Below are 20,679 nucleotides of genomic sequence, written 5' to 3' on the forward strand. Positions count from 1 at the left end.
TCTTATGTGTCTATATATATATAAAAGATAAATTTTATGCAAACCAAACAATTTAAAAGTGAAAATCATATTGATAGTGATATTTTTTATATGAAAAAGTATGAGAAACTAATATATGTATTGTACAATGTATATAATAGGATTAAATTAGGATTAAATTGAAATTAAAATTAAATTATGGACAATTAATTAATTTTGAATTGTTTTTAATTTAAAATTTGAAATAAATTAGGATTACCGTCAGTTATAAAATCAAACAACGACCTCCTTCTCTCAATACGGCGTGACCTCCATTCTCTCTATTTCTCCAAGAATCTCGCCCGCACAGCGTCGCCACGATCACCGCCTGCCGTCTAAGTCTGTTCCGATCGGCCTCGTCGTCTGCAAAGTCCACCGCCCAGCACCACGTTCCTCTCGTTTGGTGGATCTTCGCGGCAACACAGCACCCCGGATTGAGAGCGAGGACAGTGCGCAGTGGGTGTGTTCCGTCTTCCCGATGTCAACGTCACAAGATGAAGGTGTTTCAAGTGTGCTTCATCTTTCACGCATATCACCCTGCCGAAGTTCTTTAATGGAGTGCGATGTGGTTGAACCGCTAGGTTGTGTTCCATCTGCCGGCGGTAATGAGAATTCATCAAATCCACATGAAAATGTATCCGACCATTTCGTTGTCGACAGTGAGCAATCGAATAAGATGAGCAACTTACGTTCAAAATATTGATAATGGATGGTTATTTTTTCAACTGATTTAAAGTTTAAATCTCAATGCAAATGGCGTGTTTAATTATATGTTTAATGCTTACCCAGATACATCATAAACATTCATGATTCATCCAAATTTGTTATTGTTTTATATTGAATGGTATGTTTAAATGTATGGAGAATTTACATAAATTAATTAATCATGGCATATTGATTTGTCTCGGGAAGAGACTACTTCTTTATTGGACTATCTTCTATGAATTTATATAACCAAATTTTGATTGCATGTATAAGCATGAGAATTGATTACATTTGGAGATCTTGCTACTCAATAATTAATCACCCATGTTTCTATGCATGATGCCCATAAGTCCCCTGAAATCTTAGTAGTGATGTATGTTGAATTTAAGTTACAGCTAATGGTCTTATTACTATGAAGAATATATTTGAAAATAAAAATGTAATAGGAAAGAGTTATCAACTGATGGGGTATATAATATGCTTCCTGCATGTTTAGATAAGAATTTATGTATATAATTATACATTGAATGAATAAAAAAAGCAACTCTAGGGTAAAGCAAGTGCTAAAATCGAGTACTGAACTATGTGTATGATAAGAGTCCAATAAAAGGGTTTTGTTTTAGTTTCTTTGTAATACATTAGCCCAATAAAAATAAAATAATTTATAAAAAAGTAGAAACCAAACCAAAATGAGAAATATATACTATATAAATCTCACATGTTATACTATACTTTTTCGTATGGTATGGTAATTGTATGTATTGCATGTTCAGCTAGGTGAGGTACAATGACATTGTGAAAGAGAATACATAATAGTAACAATACTTATATAATAGGTAAAATGAAATAATTAATTCAATTACGCATCATTGTATTTTTATGCATTTGTTTTTAAGCTAAAATGGATAGGATGATTAAATTGATTTCTAGTTTTTGTTGCAATTTTGGTGCTGATTATTGAGGTTTTATTTACATGATATTTAATAAGGATTTTTCTTTCTTTTTTTTTTGTATTCTGTGTTTATTTTGGAATTGCAGGCCATGCGACTGTCGGATGTTACTGAGGTTGGAAGTGAAGAGATGGATATTGGTTGCGAGGTTTTGGACTCTAGTTCAATTTTGTGTAGTCATGATCCGCATGTTTGATTTGATCATTAATGGTAATGATTGTTTTTTTTATTTAATCTGAAATGTAGTTACTTGCCTTCAAGAAGACAAAATACCAAGAGTTGGAATGCAGTTTGTGCAGTTGCAGATGGCTCATGAATTCTATGTTACTTACGCAAAGAAAGTAGGATTTGCAACTAAGATAAGGACGACAACATGTGACAAGATCACAAAGAAACCTGTTAACCAAGCTGTCCACTGTAATCGGGACGGGTGCTGCAGGTCTCGTGTCAAAGCACCAATGCAGAAGAACACGATTTCAGCTGCTGGGTGCAAGGCAAGGATATATGTGAAGTTTGATAAGGACATGCAAGAGTGGGTTTTGTTCAAGGTTGATTTGAGGCATAACCCATATTCAGCAAGAAAGGCGGTGCACTACCATGAGTATAGAGATCTGACCATGCATGCGAAGTGCGTGATCAAGGATAATGATGAGGCTGGGATTCGACCAAACAAGACATTTCTAGCTTTGGCAAATGAGGCTGGGGGCCGTCTAACGTGGGATTCTTAGAAAAGGATTTAAGAAACTATATTACAGTAAGGCTCCAAACCAGCAACGTGAATGCGGATGTTAGGGAGATAATGAACTACTTCATAAGAATGAAGGACATCAATCCGAACTTCTTCTACGCGGTAAAGTTGGACGAGGAGTGTAAATTTAGGAGTGCGGTATGGGTGAATGCAAGGTCTAGGGCGTCGTATGAATATTACGGAGACGTCGTGTCAGTTGATAGCACGTATAGTACAAACAGGTATGAAGTAGTTATGTTTTTTTTCCCTTTTTTTTTAATTTTGTTCGGTCGTGAGTGGGATTTCTTATTTGTGGTTATTTTTTCATGTAGGCATGGATTATCGTTTGCGTCGTTCATCGGTGTTAACTACCGTGGTAAGTCTACCCTCCTCGGTTGTGCTCTGCTGGGGAATGAGAAAATTCCAAGTTATGAGTTGGTTTTTAGCAAATGGGTGAAGTGCATGGGAACTGCTCCACCGCAGATCATCACCGATCAATGCAGATTCATTTTCCATGCCATCAGAAATGTGTTACCAGATACACGCCACCGGTGGTGCATCTGGCACACTATGAAGAAGTTACCGCATAAGTTTGGAGGTTATCGCCGGTATAGAGAGTTGTATGATGACCTCAATGACATTGTGTGGAACTCTCGGACTGTGGAGTCATTTGAGGATAACTGGTCTGAATTTATAGTTGAGTACAACTTACATAACAACACATAACTGTCAGGTCTGTTAGTGTACAATTACTTTACGCGCTTTAATTGACAATTATTTGGTATCTGGCTTTATCTGTTTTGTATTAATAAGTTCAGTGTAAGGTTTCTTTGCTAAAAATGGTTTTTTTTCTGTAGACCTATATTATGACCGACGCATATGGGTTCCCATATACTTCAAGGGTGAATTTTGGGCTGCCATGAGGAGTATGCAAAGGAGTGAGAGCATGCACGCATTCTTCGATAGATTCTTACACAGTAGGACTAGCTTGGTCCAATTTGTTCACGAATATGACAATGTGCTTGGAATCAAGGAGTAGAGGGAATTGGAGGATGATGCAGCAGATTTGAGGGGGTTATCACTTGTGCAACGAGCTCACCTATGGAGAGACAATTTCAGTAGGAGTACACTACCAGCATGTTTAGGGATGTTCAAACTGAGTTCGTGAAGAAGGCTGATTGTAGAGTCTCTGTAGTTGCTGAAGAGGGGCCATCGGTATGTATGAAGGTGGAAGAGGAGAAATTAGTCAATGATACTATTCTCTGCGTGCCATACGACATCCACTTTGATTGTTCCACACAGGAGGTTCGTTGTGAGTACAATCTCTTTTAGAGTTCAGGTGTGTTGTGTTGTGCTGACACTGTCTTGCAGTTTTCTATTCGTATAAAGTGTATAAAGTACCTACTTGTTATGTTCTCCCTCGATGGAGCAAGAACATAAAGCGCAAGCATACTTATGTCAAGAGTAGTCACGACGTCAGTCGGTCGGATGAGAGTCATGATGCATTCAGGGGATTATGTGCACACTTCTACAACGTTGCTCAAGAGTTCGTCAATGATGACGAAGAAATAGCTTTGCTGCATGGTGCTCTAGAAGAAACAAGGGCCAAGCTTGCTGCGCACCGTGCCAAGAAGAGGTCCGAGAGCGTGGCAGACACCCACACTAGTATTGGCTCACAGAGTTTGAATGTTGTCAGTGTAGTCGACATCCAAGGCCCATCAAAGGTAACCACAAAGGACCGGCCAAGGAATAAGAGGCTCGGCACTGCCCTAGAGAAGTCCTTCAAGAAATCTGCTCGGAGGAAAAACAAGAATGCCTCCCCGGTACATGTTTGTATCAATATCGACCTTGCATTTTTATTTGGTATAGTACCATGCAAGAAGTTAATTGTGGTCATTTGTTGTTGTGTTTAGCAGGGGTGCGTCCGGAGGCATCTCAAGATGTAAACTTCGGTGTTGTTGTCGGCCGGAATGATCCTTAACAAGCTGATGGCTTCATATCTTGTTTAAGCTCCTTCAACAAAAGTTAGAACATGTATGACATGGAAGCGCTTTTGTTTATTTTTAGTCTCCATGTATATGAGGTTGTGAATGGTATTCATTTATTACCAAAATTAGATGAAGATGGTGGTTTTATGTTATAAATATATAGTTTTAAGGTTTGTATGCAGTTGTTGCAAGAGTCCATACTTGATTAATTTCCAAGAACCATTTTACTTTGGCCAAAATGAACCAGTTTACTTTATTAATTTCAATGAACTGAATGCATAATGATTATAGATAATGGTAATTCTTGTCCTTACGAGTTAGGTTATTAAATTTGTTCTAACTTGCTTCATGCTATACTATATAGTCATTCGGTACGTAGTTGTTCGTTTTAGTTAGTGACTACATGGTTATCTTTTTTCACATACTTGAGATGTTCATTTCTGTATGTGATTGGATGTTTGCTTTTTTGTGAACATGGATGGTTATTCTTGGGTTCTTAGTTGTATATGATGCTTGCTGGCTATGTTTTATCTGACTATCACGGTTTCACAATGTTATTTTACACGGTCATTTGGTATATAGCTGGTCGTTTTAGAGGGTAATTACATTGTTATTTTTACCGAGTTACATTGGATGTTCGCCATTGTATGATTTTGGATGTTCAGTTTCTCATTATTCGTGGTTGGTTCTTCATCGCGTAATTCAACATATAATACTTGTAGCATGCATTCGAAAGGAATCACTTGATCTTGTGTTAACACCAATCATCATGATGTCATCACTTAACATATTCAAGTCAAATCTAAAATACAAAAGAGACATACCTGTGATAAGACTTAACAAACCGAATGTTCGGTCCAATATGAATCTAGATGGTTACTTTATTAAACAAAATAGATGGTCATTTTGACACATTCGTAGGTGTGTTTTGCTTGAACAACTATACACCAACAGATTCACAGAAGTTTATTTAAAAAAAAGTTCCACTAGAAAAAAGTCCTTGAAATGTATCATAAATAAATCCCCAAGAATCTAATAAGAAAGTAAGCTAAATATCTTATGGTAATTAAATTCACAGTAGGTAAACCTAAGTACGCTACTTCTTCCTCCCTTTGATTATCCTCCCCTTTGGTAATCCGTCCGCACGTTCTATCAATGTCTCATGCTAGGTGCAGTCAATGGTGATCTAAGACTTGGGAATGCTAAAGGCAATCCTAGAACTTCATATCCATCACTAGATTCATCTTAAAGCATAACCAAAATAGTAAAGCATAATTTAAAACCTTAACATATTAAAAAGGGTAATCTAACTTAGGGGATTTTCTAATCTACAGTCCTCCGCTGTCCCATAGCCTTCACCAACCTATCCTCCATGCGATTCCATCACCACCGCCTTCCGAACCTCCTCAATCCTAGTAGAAAGCACAAATAATATCAATGCAAGTAAAACATAAGTATAGACATATATGACAAGTAATTCAAATAGGCAATTAGGCATGTTATACAATTAGGCAAGCAATTACAAGTTGGCAAGGCAAACAAACAGATAGAAGATGCACATGGTGAATGCCTGTCCTATTAGCTGTGATATCATATTGTCGGTTCAACAGCCAACCCGACACATCTCCATGGAGATGTCGCCCTTCGGAATCATAATGGGAACCCCAGAGATATGGTGCTCAGAACACCATCCAGGATTTTGTGCCTGCACACTCTAGTGATCCGAAGGAATATGAGCGGAATACTCTTGCCACAGACCTCACATCTCAATGCAAGCGGGATAAACTACCGCCCTTACGCCGCCACCACTACCTCGACAGGCGGGATCCAATGCTGGGCACATAGCGTCTCAACAATCTCAATTTAAAAATATTACATCAGTGGTTTTTCAAAAATTCGTTATTTCAGTATACCAATGATTCATCATTCCAAATCTGAGTTCTTGACTAATCTCAACCACTGTAAATTCATAATTTTCATTCCGAACTCATTAGTTCATCAGGTTCTCAATTCATATATTATTCTTCCTTCTCTTCACAGAATTCAGATTTTGACACCAAACTTTGAACGATCATAACTTCCACTAGAAAAATCCATTTCCTACAAACTTTATATCCATTTAAAGATTTTTCAATGAACTTTAATTTAAAATAAATTTCAACAAATTTTAAAAACTGAGGCTCATGTTATGATCTGTCAAAGTTCACCAAAAGTCCGTTTTTACCAAAATTTCACCAGGTTCTCAATTTTCTAAATTCACAACGAAACTAAACTAAAACCACATTAACTCCATCCCACATCAGGTTTTACCTTTTATACTACAATCCACTACTCATATCATCAAATTCTCAAACCCAATTATCCATGATTTCACACTAAAAACCTCTTCTCATCCAACAAACATAACAATAATCATTTTACCACTTTCACCCATCAACATCAACCTCATTCATTCTCAATATCAATAATTCAACATTGTTTAACAACATCGATAATATTTCTCATTCAAATTCATCACACATCATACATCAACAACATTATTTAACAACATCAACAACATCAATTCCTCATACATCATCAACTAGCCAAATTCAACAATCATATCAATCTAAGCCTATCCTATGGGTCACTAGCCTAAGTGTCCAGAAATATTATATATTATATAGAGAAAATCGAAACCATACCTTGGCCAATTCCCAATATGCACAAAAACCCAACCACAACCAAGTCACCAACCAACTCCAACAAGCATCAACAATCACTCCAAAGCTCCAATCAAATGCCAACAATCACAATCCCAATCTATATACACATAATTTACAATAATTCAATCTAGGGTTCATCAAATCCACAAAATCACAAGAGATTTGAATTTCTCACCTTACCCAATGATGATTGGGACAAAACCCAATAGTAATTAAGTGCTAGAGGTATCTACACACCCAAAATCACAAAATTTCACTCAACACAAAACCCAAAAACTCAAATTTCTTAGGGTTGGAAACTGGGCAGAGGATTTCAAGAAACTTACCATAAGACTTAGCTAGAACTGATGGACTCGATGAGAGCTTCCCATACCCGCTGACGGCACGCGAATCGGAGTACCGTAGCTCGAGTTATGGTCAATTGATTGATGAGGTGAATAGTATTTCTTGTAAACCCTCACTCTCTTCTCACTTCAGTAGCTCTCCCTCTATTGAAGTGTGTGTAATGAGCTGAAGTGGGGTGCATTTAAGTGCTTATATATGTTGGGCTTGGGCCCAACTTGGTTCCGATCCAACCCGTTAGCGTTTTTAGCCCGTTTAGCCTAACTTTGGGTCAGACTTTTAAAATTAATGCCCGGTTTTTAATTTCTAATATTTTCCTGAGGTTTTCTACTGTTTTTATTTATTCTCGCCCAGTACCGGACAGACTTAAATTGGTTCAACTGGTTCAGCTGTCGGTTCTAGGTTTTACTTGATTTTTCGCTAAAAATACGTTTTCTGACTCAGAAAAATCTACTGAGTCCAAAAATCATATTTGATTTCCCTAATTCTCATTCTAAATTTTCAGAACCTAATTTGGGAAATTAATTTAATTAATTAAGCAATTAATTAGTCGCGGTTCTTACATTCTCCCCACCAAAGAAGAAATTTTGTCCTCAAAATTTAGTGATTACCTTAGAATAACTTGGGATAATCCTTCCGCATCTTGGACTCCAATTTCCAAGTATGATCTTCTACTCTAGCCCTTTTCCAAGTAACTTTAACCAATGAAACTTCCTTTCCTCGCAGTTTCATCATTCTAGTTTCATCAATTCTCACTGGTGTTACTTGAAATGTCAAGTTCTCCCTCAACTTGACTGACTTGGGCTCTAACACATGAGCCGTATCTAACGTGTATTTACAGAGTTTTGACACGTGAAATACGTCATGCAAGTTAGACAAGTGAGGCAGCAAAGCTACTTGATATGCCACCGGCCCGAATCGCCTCAGAATCTCAAACGGTCTAATGAACCTCGGATTCAACTTCTTTGTTTTGATTGCTTTGCCGATCCCAGTTGTTGGTGTAACCCTCAGAAATACATGCTCTCCTCTTTCAAATTCCAATGGTTTCCTTCTCTGATCCGCATAACTCTTCTGTCGACTCTGTGCAGTTAGAATCATCTCCCGAATCTTCTTAATCTTCTCAGTAGTCTCTGCTACCAAATCAGAACCTAAAACACTTACTTCACCGGCTTCATACCAACACAGTAGAGACTGACACTTCTCTCCATACAAAGCCTCATGCGGAGCCATTCCAATGCTCACATGAAAGCTATTGTTGTACGCAAACTCCACCAATGGCATGTAACAGTCCCAACATCCAGGTTGATCCAAAACACACGCCCTTAGTATATTTTTCAATGTCTGAATAGTCTTTTCTGACTGTCCATCTGTTTGTGGATGATATGCCGTGCTGAGACATAGTCTCGTACCGAAAGCTCTTTGAAAAGCTCCCCAAAACCTTGATGTGAATCAGGGATCACGGTCCGACACTATGCTTGATGGCACACCGTGCAATCTTACAATCTCCTTGATGTACAATCTCGCCAACTCCTCCATAGAATAGTTTACTCGGATTGGTAGAAAATGAGCGAATTTGGTTAAGCGATCCACGATCACCCAAACCGCATCAAATCCCAACCTAGTCCTCGGTAAACTGGTCACAAAGTCCATCGCAATTCCTTCCCACTTCCACTGAGGAATTTCAAGTGGCCGTAACATTCATGACTGTTTCTGATGCTCTATCTTTACCTTCTGACAAGTCAGGCACTTAGACACAACTATAACTACATCACTTTTCATCCCAGGCCACCAGAACATCTTTTTTAAGTCATAGTACATTTTCGTACTTCCTGGTTGAAAGGAAAACCCACTGTTGTGAGCTTTCGACAACAAGTCTTGTCTCAAACCCTCGACATCTGGTATACAAATTCTCCCCTTATATCTCCACAACACTTCACCATCCTTAGTGAACTCTCCATGCCTTTTCTTACCAACTGATTGAAATAATTGCTGAAGCTTTTGCTCATCTTGTTGATCCCTCTGTATTTCTGATTTAGACATACTTAAAATCTGTAACTAGTTCAAACAAGCTCTTCCGGCAACCTCACCAATATCCAACTTAAGATCCACAAACTTATCCACTAACTCCTCTTCCTTGATTCTCATCCAAGCTATCGCTAAAGACTTTCGACTCAACGCATCCGCCACCACGTTCGCCTTTCCAGGGTGATAACTTAATTCAAAATCATAATCCTTTAGCAACTCCATCCACCTCCTCTGACGCATATTAAGCTCTTTCTGATCAAAGATATACTTGAGACTCTTATGATTAGAAAAGACGCTAAACCTCACTCCGTACAAGTGGTGACTCCAAATCTTCAATGCAAACACAATTACCGCTAATTCCAAGTCATGAGTTGGGTAATTTACCTCATGCGGTCTCAGCTGACGCAATGCGTATGCCACCACATTCCGGTGTTGCATCAACACGCAATTCAAACCCTTCAGTGATGCATCACAATACACTTCAAACGGTTCATGTGGTTCTGGTAAAATCAAAATAGGCGCTGAAGTTAACTTTTTTTTCAAGGTCTGAAAACTTTCTTCACACTCCGACATCCACACAAACGGCACCTCCTTCCGGGTTAACTTGGTCATCGGTAGTGCAATCCGGGAAAATCCTTCAATAAATCTCCGGTAATTCCCGCTAAGCCCAAGAAACTCCTAACTTCCGTCACCGTTGTTGGTCTTTCCCATTCCATCACTGCCTCTACTTTCGAAGGATCTATGGCTATTCCTTCTTTGCTCACCAATGACCTAAGAACTTCACATCCTCCTTCCAGAACTCGCAGTTAGACAACTTAGCATACAATTTCTGCTCCTTTAGAATTTGCAACACAATTCTCAAGTGTTCCTCGTGCTCCTTCACCGTCTTAGAATAAACTAAGATATCATCTATGAAAACCACCACTAATTTTTCCAAAAAGGGATGAAACACTCTATTCATGTAATCTATGAATACAGCAGGTGCATTCGTTAACCCAAGGACATCACGTAAACTCGTAGTGTCCATAGCGCGTCATAAACGTAGTTTTCGGAATATCCTCCTCTTTCACCCTTATCTGATGGTAACTTGACCTCAAATCAATCTCTGAAAACACCCCATCTCCTTGAAATTGATCCATTAAGTTGTCGATTCTAGGCAACGGGAACTTGTTCTTCACAGTCACTTTGTTCAGCTGTCGGTAATCCACACAAAGTCGCATTCCTCCATCCTTCTTCTTCACCAATAAAACTGGCGCTCCCCACGGAGATACACTTGGTCGAATGAACTTCTTGTTCAGAAGCTCTTCCAACTGAGTCTTTAATTCTGCCAGCTCTATCGGAGCCATTCTATACGGCGCAATCAATACTGGTCTGGCTCCCGGCACCAATTCAATCGCAAATTTGATCTTTCTTGGAGGTTGGAACTCAGGAATATCTTCCGAAAATACTTCCGGAAAGTCTCTAACTACCGAAATCTGATCTAAGTTCTGGGCGTCATCCAAAGCATTAGTAGCCAACAAGATATAACCCTAACACTCTTCCCCACTACAGTACACTATTACAGAGTTCAGGTAGTAACCCTTCAGCTATCACTGCTCTATTTTCTCCTTCCGGCATAAACTGAATTGACTGCTCAAAGCAATCCAACAAAACTTGATTCTTCGAAAACCAATCAAACCCCAAAATCATCTCCAACCCAACCATTGGTAAACAAATCAAATCGTGCTCAAAGTCTCTACCCTCAAGCTTGAAACCTACTTGTGTACAACCTGACCTAGTCACAACTGTCTGATGTGGAGTATGTACATGCAATTCAAATGATAATTCTCACACTTTCAATCCTAGTTCCTCAACTTTGTTAAATGAAATAAACAAATGTGAAGCTCCAGTATCATACAATGCAACCAAGATTTTATCACCAATTAAACAGTTACCTCGCATTAGAGGATCCGCCTTAGCAGCATCCTTGGCGTTCACAGCAAATACTCGCCCTTGATGTTGACTCTGACCCGCATTCAGGTTCTTCTCACGAGTACAATCCCTCACAATGTGACTAGGCAAACCACAGTTGAAGCAACCACATATACCAATCTTTCAAGAGTCATATGGATGAAAACGTCCACAACAATCACAAGTTAAATCCGGAGAAACCTTACTCTGATTCCCTCTCTCTTTACCACGCTAGTTCTGATCATAAGTGTTCTTTCTGAAGCCACCTTATCCTTGAGGTGTATGTCCTCCTTTCTTGAAATTCTGACCCCTTGGCTGAAAGTACTTGCCACGTCCCCGATTAGTATTTCCTCCATGAGTGTCCCTTGATAAGGCTACCGTCTTTGCACATTCCTCAATAACTCTCGCTTTGTTCACAAGATCGGAGAAGATCCGAATCTCCAAAGGAGCCACAGTAGTCATGATGTTATCCTTCAAGCCCCTTTGATACTTAATGCATTTCCATCTTTGATAGGTCTCTAGGGCACCCTGACACACCCTAGAGAACCTACAGAGCTCCTCAAATTGGCTAGTATAGTCTGCCACAGACAAGTAACCTTTCTTCAGCTGCATAAGTTCCATCTTCTTTGCTTCCCTTGCAGATTCAGGAAAGTACTTCTTATAAAAAGTCGTCTGGAATACATCCCAAGGGATGTCAGCATTTAGAAGCTAGAGCAAGCGACATTCTCCTTGCCACCAGTGCTGAGCCTCTCCCAAAACCTGATACGCAGCAAACTCCACATACTGGTTGTTCGGAATATGCTGCGCTTGTAACACATGCTCCATGGACTGAAACCAATTATCCGCTTCTGTAGGGTTGGTTGAACCTCTGAAACTTGGCGGATGAACCTTGAGAAAAGTAGTCAAGGTCATCAGAGCACCTCCCATGTTATCACCATTACCTTCTGCATTGTCATTCCTGTTTCCATCTCCGTTTTTATTTCCAGCCGGTTGGCCTAACCTCTGCACAGCTTGCAGAGTCGCAGTAGCATTTGCCTCTATGGTATTCACAAAGTTAGCCATTGCCGCCATGAATTCGGCATGGTTACCGGTCGGTTGCTCATTTCTACTCTCTTCTCGTGAATGCGTACGACCTCATCTGTGAGTGGCCATTAGGGTTCCTGTCTACGCCAAACAATCGATATCAAGGTGATCAGTCTCAATATCAAAAGCCTAATACTTCAATTATCCCAAAAGACACTCACAAACAAGCATGCTATACAATATCAAGTAGATAACCTACTAGCATCAAAGAAAAAGACACACAGAGTATGTAATGAAGCACAATCGGTCCATCCCTCAGGCTTACGAGGACGAACTGCTCTGATACCACTAAATGTAACACCCTAAATACCCTAAGCCTTACCTCGCGTCGGAAAGCAAATGTTAATCAAAGGTTACGACAAGTCTAAAGCTTATATATATAATATATAGAAGAAGTAATATATTCTAGAAGCCCGATGAAGGATACAGCTGAAAAACAGGATTTGAAAAGTGCAAAACGTACTCACGAAGCTACAAACTTAACGCACAAGAAATAGATATAATATAACAAAATATCAGAGTATAATAGTATAAAGATCTAGCCACGGCTCGCGGAGTTTAAGCCGGCTAGCTATATACAGACAATACAGAATTCTGAAAGTTAAAAACAGCTTATACAAGTGTTTCTCTCAAAGTAAGCCTCTAAGCAAAAGTAAATATAAAAGATGAGAGAACTAAGCAAAATAATCAAAAGACTTCAAAATATATCCAGGATCCACTACAAGAAAAAGCAATATTTGTAACAAAAAAAATTCTTACAAAAAATCGAAATTTTGAAACAAAAATATTTTGTAACAAAAAAAGAGTCGTTGCAGTATGCCCCGTTACAAAAAGTTTTTGTAACAAAAAATGGAACTGTTACAATTCAAAGTAATATTTTGTAACAAATTTTTCTGATGCAAAAAACCAAAAGTCGTTACAAAAGTGATAACAAATCTTGATCTTCAAAATATTTTCAGTGACAATATATTTTTTCCTATCATAAAATTTTGTTACAAAATATAACTTGATTTTGTAACATTTTTTTCTTTAATTACAAAACACTATTTATTTTGTAATAATTTTTTAATACAAATTATACACATAATTTGCCAAATTATATTTTTTTTTAATTAATTAATATATTAACTAATTTTCTCAGCAAGTCAATATTTATATAATATACAATAACATAAATAGTTCAAATATCTTTCATTTAACTAAGATTGTTTTATAAATCTTCAATATATAAACTTTAAAGTACAAACTAACAAGACACATTGAAGAACCCTAATGAACTAGATAGATACATAGGACAAGAAAATCAAGGAATTATAAATCTCTAAAATGTAAACTACAAATTACAAACTCCATCATGTTCATACAGCTCCTTTCTCATGGAGAAACTTCTAATAAGTGCCACACAAGTGCCACACACCTGAAAAGATCACCAACCAAAAAATACTAGCTTAAATTCAAATAAAATCAATAATGTTTCAAAGTACAACCCTACTTCTCAAAATTTTAAAAAATTCACAGAGTGCTTTTTATGTTCCAAACTCTAGTGAGGATGCTCTATGGGTAACATTCTTACACTAGATTTGGTTCCAACTCAATCAGGTTAATATGAAACTTTATAGGAATTTCACAAGTTGCTACTACAATAAGGTGCCACAATAAAAAGCCTAGAAAGTGCAATCACTTAGTAAATTCATATAAAAATTATCATATAACAAAAAGTTTATGGTGAACTACTAGGGTTTTTAACTTCATACTACAATTAAAACAAGAATGTACAAATTTATTAATTTTTACATAATTCTTTCCCAAAAAGCTTATTTCAAAAATCATACAATTTTATCTATTCAACCAAATGACTTGAAACTTCACAGGGTACAACTAGGCGCATAAACCAAACTACTCAAATTGGTTTCAAGTGAAAAGTAATTGCGGTTTGGGAGTTATATACACTTAGAAAGTTGACTACCGTTATTTTAACAGATCTTGGAAACTCATTAAGGGTCACATTCTAAAATTCATGAGCCACTCACCTCAATTTCAACGCATCTAAAAATTTATTACCACGAAATACACATCCTAAAATTTGATACCAAATTGGTTCCACTAAATCTCCCTCATTGTAGAGCTATTATTAATGTTGCAAGATTGATAAAATCAATTTCATACATTCACAGCCACTATTTTCAGCATTCTAGCTACTCAGCCAATATCATCAGATGATCAGTCACCACAATCATACATTCACAACTACATACATACAAGACTTCAAACTCTTGAAAACGCACATGCAAAAAAGATTTTTATGATCACACAACATTTTCTACCACATGCATCCATCTAAACAAAACAAGATAAATTTGCATACCTCTATAAAGCAAGTTATGTTAGTGGCTGAAAGTTTTTTGGTTATGACAACAGAGCTCCTAAGCAATCTTAGCTGCTCCTCAACTCCCTTGAGCTTGCCCTTCCCTCCTATCCAAAGCTTCTGACGAAAATCGATGACAACAATATTCCCAAAAATTAAAGGAAATCAAAATCAGAGGGTAGAACGCCCTTACCGGTAGTGAATCTCGGCGAGGCAGCGCTGTTTTTCGGAAACAGGGGCTTAGTGATGCAACCCCTAACAGCGACGACGACGGTGACTGGGCGTAGCAGGGCGAACAGCGCCTCGTCTTTTTTCCTCCGTCTTCCTCTCTCCATCTGTCTGTCTCTCCTATGCGTCCTCAGCGTCGTCCGTGATGGGAGATGCGACGGTGGTAGAAGCTGGCAACGACTCGCTCGCGATGAAGACGATGACAGCGGCGTCTTCCCTCTGCGATTTTAAACTCAAAATTTTATCGCTTTGATTTAATTACTTTTTGATAAATAATTTTTTGAAAATAAAAGTATGAATAACTATAATAAATCACAAATAATTTATTATTTATTTTTTAACAATCAGAGATTTTACAAGCTTAATAATGAGTGTTGGGTTATGGTGGGTTTAGGATTTTAGTAGAGAGAAGGAAAAAACTAGAACTCTATATTTTGTTCTTAAGGAAGTTTTTTAAAAATTTATTTAAAGGTAAAATTACAAATAATATCGAATTTTGTGACAAATTAATTTTTTGTTATAAAATAATTAGAGTTTTTGAAACAAATGGATATTTTGTTACAAAATATTTTGAACTTTTGCAATAACTTCATCTTTTGTTACAAAATATTATAAACTTTTGCAAGAAAACATCGTATCGTTACAAAAGCCAATATAATTTGTAACAAAAAAATCAAATCGTTACAAAATAATAAAACGTTTTATAAAAAATTATATTGTTGTTAGAAAACATTATTATTATGTAACAATCACTAATTTTTGTTACAAAAAAAAATAATTTTTTGTAATAATTTTAAATTTGTTACAAAATTTTTGTTACAAATGTTCCATTTTCTTGTAGTGATCCTTCGCTCTGTCACCACCAAAGCAACTCACCGAGGTGGGTTGCGACCTGCATCTGAAAAACAACAACAGAATATGGTATGAGAAAACCAAAGAAATTCGACTTTGGACAATAGTTAGCTCATTACAAAGAAAGAATCCCCAAGGAATGGTGTTCCCGAAATGTCTGCGATCGAGTAAATAGCTCTACAAACGAATGGATCGAATCGAATTGGAAAATGGAAAGATTTGTACAAGTTATACCCTTCGTCACCACTTTGCGGAAAATGGTTAGATATCAATATGTTAGATACCTGTGACTCGATTGGTGGAGAATGGGATAATAAGAGAATTCCAAATACGTATACGTATTTATTCCCTTTCTTCTATTAATTGAAGAAATAATTTGAAAATAAAACAGCAAGTATAAAAATGAGTAATAACCCCCAGTAGAGACTGGTACGTTGGCTGTAGGGCTTGCTTCTATTGGACCTGGGGTTGGCCAAGGCACTACTGCAGGGCAAGCAGTAGAAGGGATTGCGCGACAACCAGAGGCAGAGGGAAAAACTGCAAAGGCTACGAACTTAGAAATAGAGAGAAAATTGAAGAAATGACTTTAAATCTTCTCAGTATGGTAACAGTGCCTAGTGATGTAAGATATAAGACTCTGGGATGCCATAGGCAATCCTAGAACTTCATATCCATCACTAGATTCATCTTAAAGCATAACCAAAATATTAAAGCATAACTTAAAATCTTAACGTATTAAAAGGGGTAATCTAACTTAGGAGATTTTCTAATCTACAGTCTTCCACTGTCCCACAGCCTTCACCAACCTATCCTCCATGCGATCCCATCGCCACCGCCTTTCGAACCTCCTCAATCCCAGTAGAAAGCACAAATAATATCAATGCAAGTAAAACACAAGTATAGGCATATATGACAAGTAATTCAAATAGGAAATTAGGTATGTTATACAATTAGACAAGCAATTACAAGTAGGCAAAGCAAACAAACAGATAGAAGATACACATGATAAATGCCTGTCCTATTGGCTGTGATATCACATTGTCGGTTCAACTGCCAACCCGACATATCTCCATGGAGATGTCGCCCATCGGAATCATAATAGGAACCCCCGAGATATGGTGCTCGAAACACCGTCCAAGATTTTGTGCTTGCACACTCTAGTGATCCGAAGGGATGCGAGCGGGATACTCTTGCCACGGACCTCGCATCTCAACGCAAGCGGGACGAACCACCGCCTTTACGCCACCGCTACCTCGACTGGCGGGATCTGACCACCGTCCCTGCTAGGAGCATAGCGTCTCAACAATCTCAATTTAAAAATATTACATCAGTGGTTTTTCAAAAATTCATTATTTCAGTATACCAACGATTCATCATTGCAACTCCGAGTCCTCGACTCATCTCAACCACTGTAAATTCATAATTTCTATTCCGAACTCATTAGTTCATCAGTTTCTCAATTCATATATTATTCTTCCTTCTCTCTCCACCAAACTCATCCTTAGTACACCAGAAATCTAAGCCTCCATTCTCTAAACTTTCAAGGTAATACCAAATAATTCCACCCAAGATCTTCTTTGTTTTAACATCCAAAAACAAGCCAAAAAGTCTTAAATAGGTGTCACCAAAGTTTACAAGCTTTTCTGGGAAGGTAAAAAAGTTAAAAACAAGAATTTAGTTGAAAAACAGGGCATGTGTGTGCGCACGCCCAGGAGAATTTTCAAAATGTGTGCGTATGCATAGAGGTGTGCATACGCATAAGGGTAAAATTTTCCAATTCTTTTTGCTCGCACAAGGCCTGAGAACGCCCTCAACAGAATGTACCTTCCATTGTGTGCGTGCGCACAGAGCGTGCTAGCGCTCTCACCAGTATCCACATCCTCGTGTGTGCGTGCACACAAGGCTGTGCATGCGCACAGGTCAAAAATCCACGGGGTGTGCGTACGCACAAGGCTGTGCGTGCGCACATAAACCAGAAATTACAAATTCTGCAGCATTCACAGAATTCAGATTTTGACACCAAACTTTGAATGATCATAACTTCCACTACAAAAATTTATTTCCTACAAACTTTATATCCATTTAATGAACTTTAATTTAAAACAGATTTCAACAAATCTTGAAAACTGAGGCTCAATTTATGCTCCGTCAAAGTTCACCAAAAGTCCCTTTTTACCAAAATTTCACAAGGTTCTCAATTTTCTAAATTCATAACCAAAACCAAACCAAAACTACATTAACTCCATCCCACATCAGATTTTACCTTTCATACTATAATCTACTACTCATATCATCAAATTCTCAAACCCAATTATCCATGATTTCACACTAAAAACCTCTTCTCATCCAACAAACTTAACAATAATCATTTTACCACTTTCACCCATCAACATCAACCTCATTTATTCTTAATATAAATAATTCAACATTGTTTAACAATATGAATAATATTTCTCATTCAAATTCATCACACATCATCAACAACATTATTTAACAACATCAACAACATCAATTCCTCATACATCATCAACCAACCAAATTTAACAATCATATCAATCCAAGCCTATCCTATGGGTCACTAGCCTAAGTGTCCAGAAATATTATATATTACATAGAGAAAACCAAAATCATACCTTGGCCGATTTTCAATATGCACAAAAACCCAAATTGAGTGCAAATCAAGCTTCCAACCACAACCAAGTCACCAACCAACTCCAACAAGCATCAACAATCACTCTAAAGCTCCAATCAAATGCCAACAATCACAATCTCAATCTATATACACATAATTTACAACAATTCATCCTAGGGTTCATCAAATCCAAAAAACCACAAGAGATTTGAATTGCTCACCTTACCCAATGATGATTGGGACAAAACCCAATAGTAATCAAGTGCTAGAGTGTACCTAAACACCCAAAATCACAAAATTTTACTCAATACAAAATCTAAAAACTCAAAATTTTTAGGGCGGGAAACTGGGCAGGGGATTTCGAGAAACTTACCACAATGCTTAGCTAGAAGTGACGGGCTGGGCAAGAGCTTCGTGTAGCCGCCAATGGCACGTGAATCGGAGCACTGTAGCTCGAGTTATGGTCAATTGATTGATGAGGTAAATAGTGTTTCTTGTAAACCCTCACTCTCTTCTCACTTCAGCAGCTCTCCCTCTCTTGAAGTGTGTGTAATGAGCTGAAGTGGGGTGCATTTAAGTGCTTATATATGTTGGGCTTGGGCCCAACTTTGGGCCAGACCTTTAAAATTAATGTCCGATTTTTAATTTCTAATATTTTTCTGAGGTTTTCTACTATTTTTATTTATTCTTGCCCAGTACCGGACAGACTTAAACCGGTTTGACCGGTTCAGCTGCCGGTTCGCGGTTTTACTCGATTTTTCGCTGAAAATACATTTTCTGACTCAGAAAAATCTACTGAGTCCAAAAATCATATTTAATTTTTATAATTCTCGTTCTAAATTTTCGGAACCTAATTTGGACAATTAATTTAATTAATTAAGCGATTAATTAATCACGATTCTTACACGTTGATGATCTTCTCATTTTTTGCAAGGCATCTAAGACTCAAGTCCTGATGATTATAGATGTGCTTAATAAGTTCAGCAAGGTGTTTGGTTTAAAGGTAAATGTTAAAAAGTCAAAGGCCCTTTACTCTAAGAGTGTTTTCACGTGGCGTCTGGAGATGTTCACTGGTCTCTCCTCTATTAGATTCACTCAAAATTTAGGAAAGTATTTAGGTGTTAATCTAAATCACCAGAGGGTCAATAAAGCATCTTTTCATAATATTTTGGATAAGATTCAATATAAGTTAGCAAGATGGAAAGGAAAGCTTCTCAAAAAGGCTAAAAGACTTTGTTTTATAAAATCAGCGATGACCTCTATTTGTGTTCATCATATGCAGGTGATGTATTTTTTCAATTATGTTCGTGATAAAATCAACTCTATGATGCAGCAATTTTTATGGAAAGGTAACACTAATAGGCATGGTCTCAGTCTCATCAATTGAAAAATTGTTGTGGCCCTAATGAAATTTGGTGGTTAGGGGTTAGAGATGCCCATTGTGTAAATGTTGCTCTTTTTGAGAAGTTGATCTGGCATTTTTTAATTTGAATTGTCTTGACATGTTGTGGGTTCAGATTATGCTGTTTAAATATCAGTCTACCAACTCGCTTTAGAATACTTCCTATGATATAAAATCCTCAATTGTTTGGCATAATATTCAGAGAGCTGGAAGGTGGATTCAGGATGGCTATAATTGGTGCAATGGCCAGATGGATCAGTCCTTCTGGTTTGACAATTAGAGGTGCAAAGACCTCTAGCAATGGAGCTCCCTTTTGTCCACATTGTAGATACAGACTTCAGGATAAAGGATATTTCAAAAGATGGGCATTAAAATTTTGATCTTTGCTATACAATTATTCCTAAGGCTATTAAAGTGGAAGTGAATAGATTTAATCTTGAAATCCACAACGGACTTGAACCTCAATAAATTTGGGGCAAGTCAAATTTCTATAGCTCTAAGAGCAGTTATGATTGAGTTGTTGGAAAGAAGTTTGATTGGCAGTAGAATGAGAATTGGTTATAGGTTTGGCAACTCAGAATTCCTGAAAATTCAAGTTTATGGTTTGGTTATGCCTCTATGAGGTATTGCCTATTACTGCCTCCTTTAAAGTTCATAGATCCCTTACTATTTTTGATACTTGCATTCATTGTAATGGTGGGGTTAAA

At 37.5% G+C, this 20,679-nt stretch overlaps 1 long non-coding RNA gene across 1 annotated transcript in view; it reads right to left on the reverse strand.

The window, feature by feature from the left end:
• The window catches only part of LOC110270996, a 23,551-nt gene extending 3,549 nt beyond the window's left edge, over window positions 1-20,002 (reverse strand). Inside the window, exons 1-2 of the long non-coding RNA XR_002360893.1 lie at window positions 19,478-20,002; window positions 408-411 (exon numbers count right to left, since the gene is read on the reverse strand). This is a non-coding gene — a long non-coding RNA (uncharacterized LOC110270996). The remainder of the gene's footprint in view (window positions 1-407; window positions 412-19,477) is intronic.

Source organism: Arachis ipaensis, chromosome B04, assembly GCF_000816755.2.
Source record: "Arachis ipaensis cultivar K30076 chromosome B04, Araip1.1, whole genome shotgun sequence".
Taxonomy (NCBI): Eukaryota; Viridiplantae; Streptophyta; class Magnoliopsida; order Fabales; family Fabaceae; genus Arachis; species Arachis ipaensis.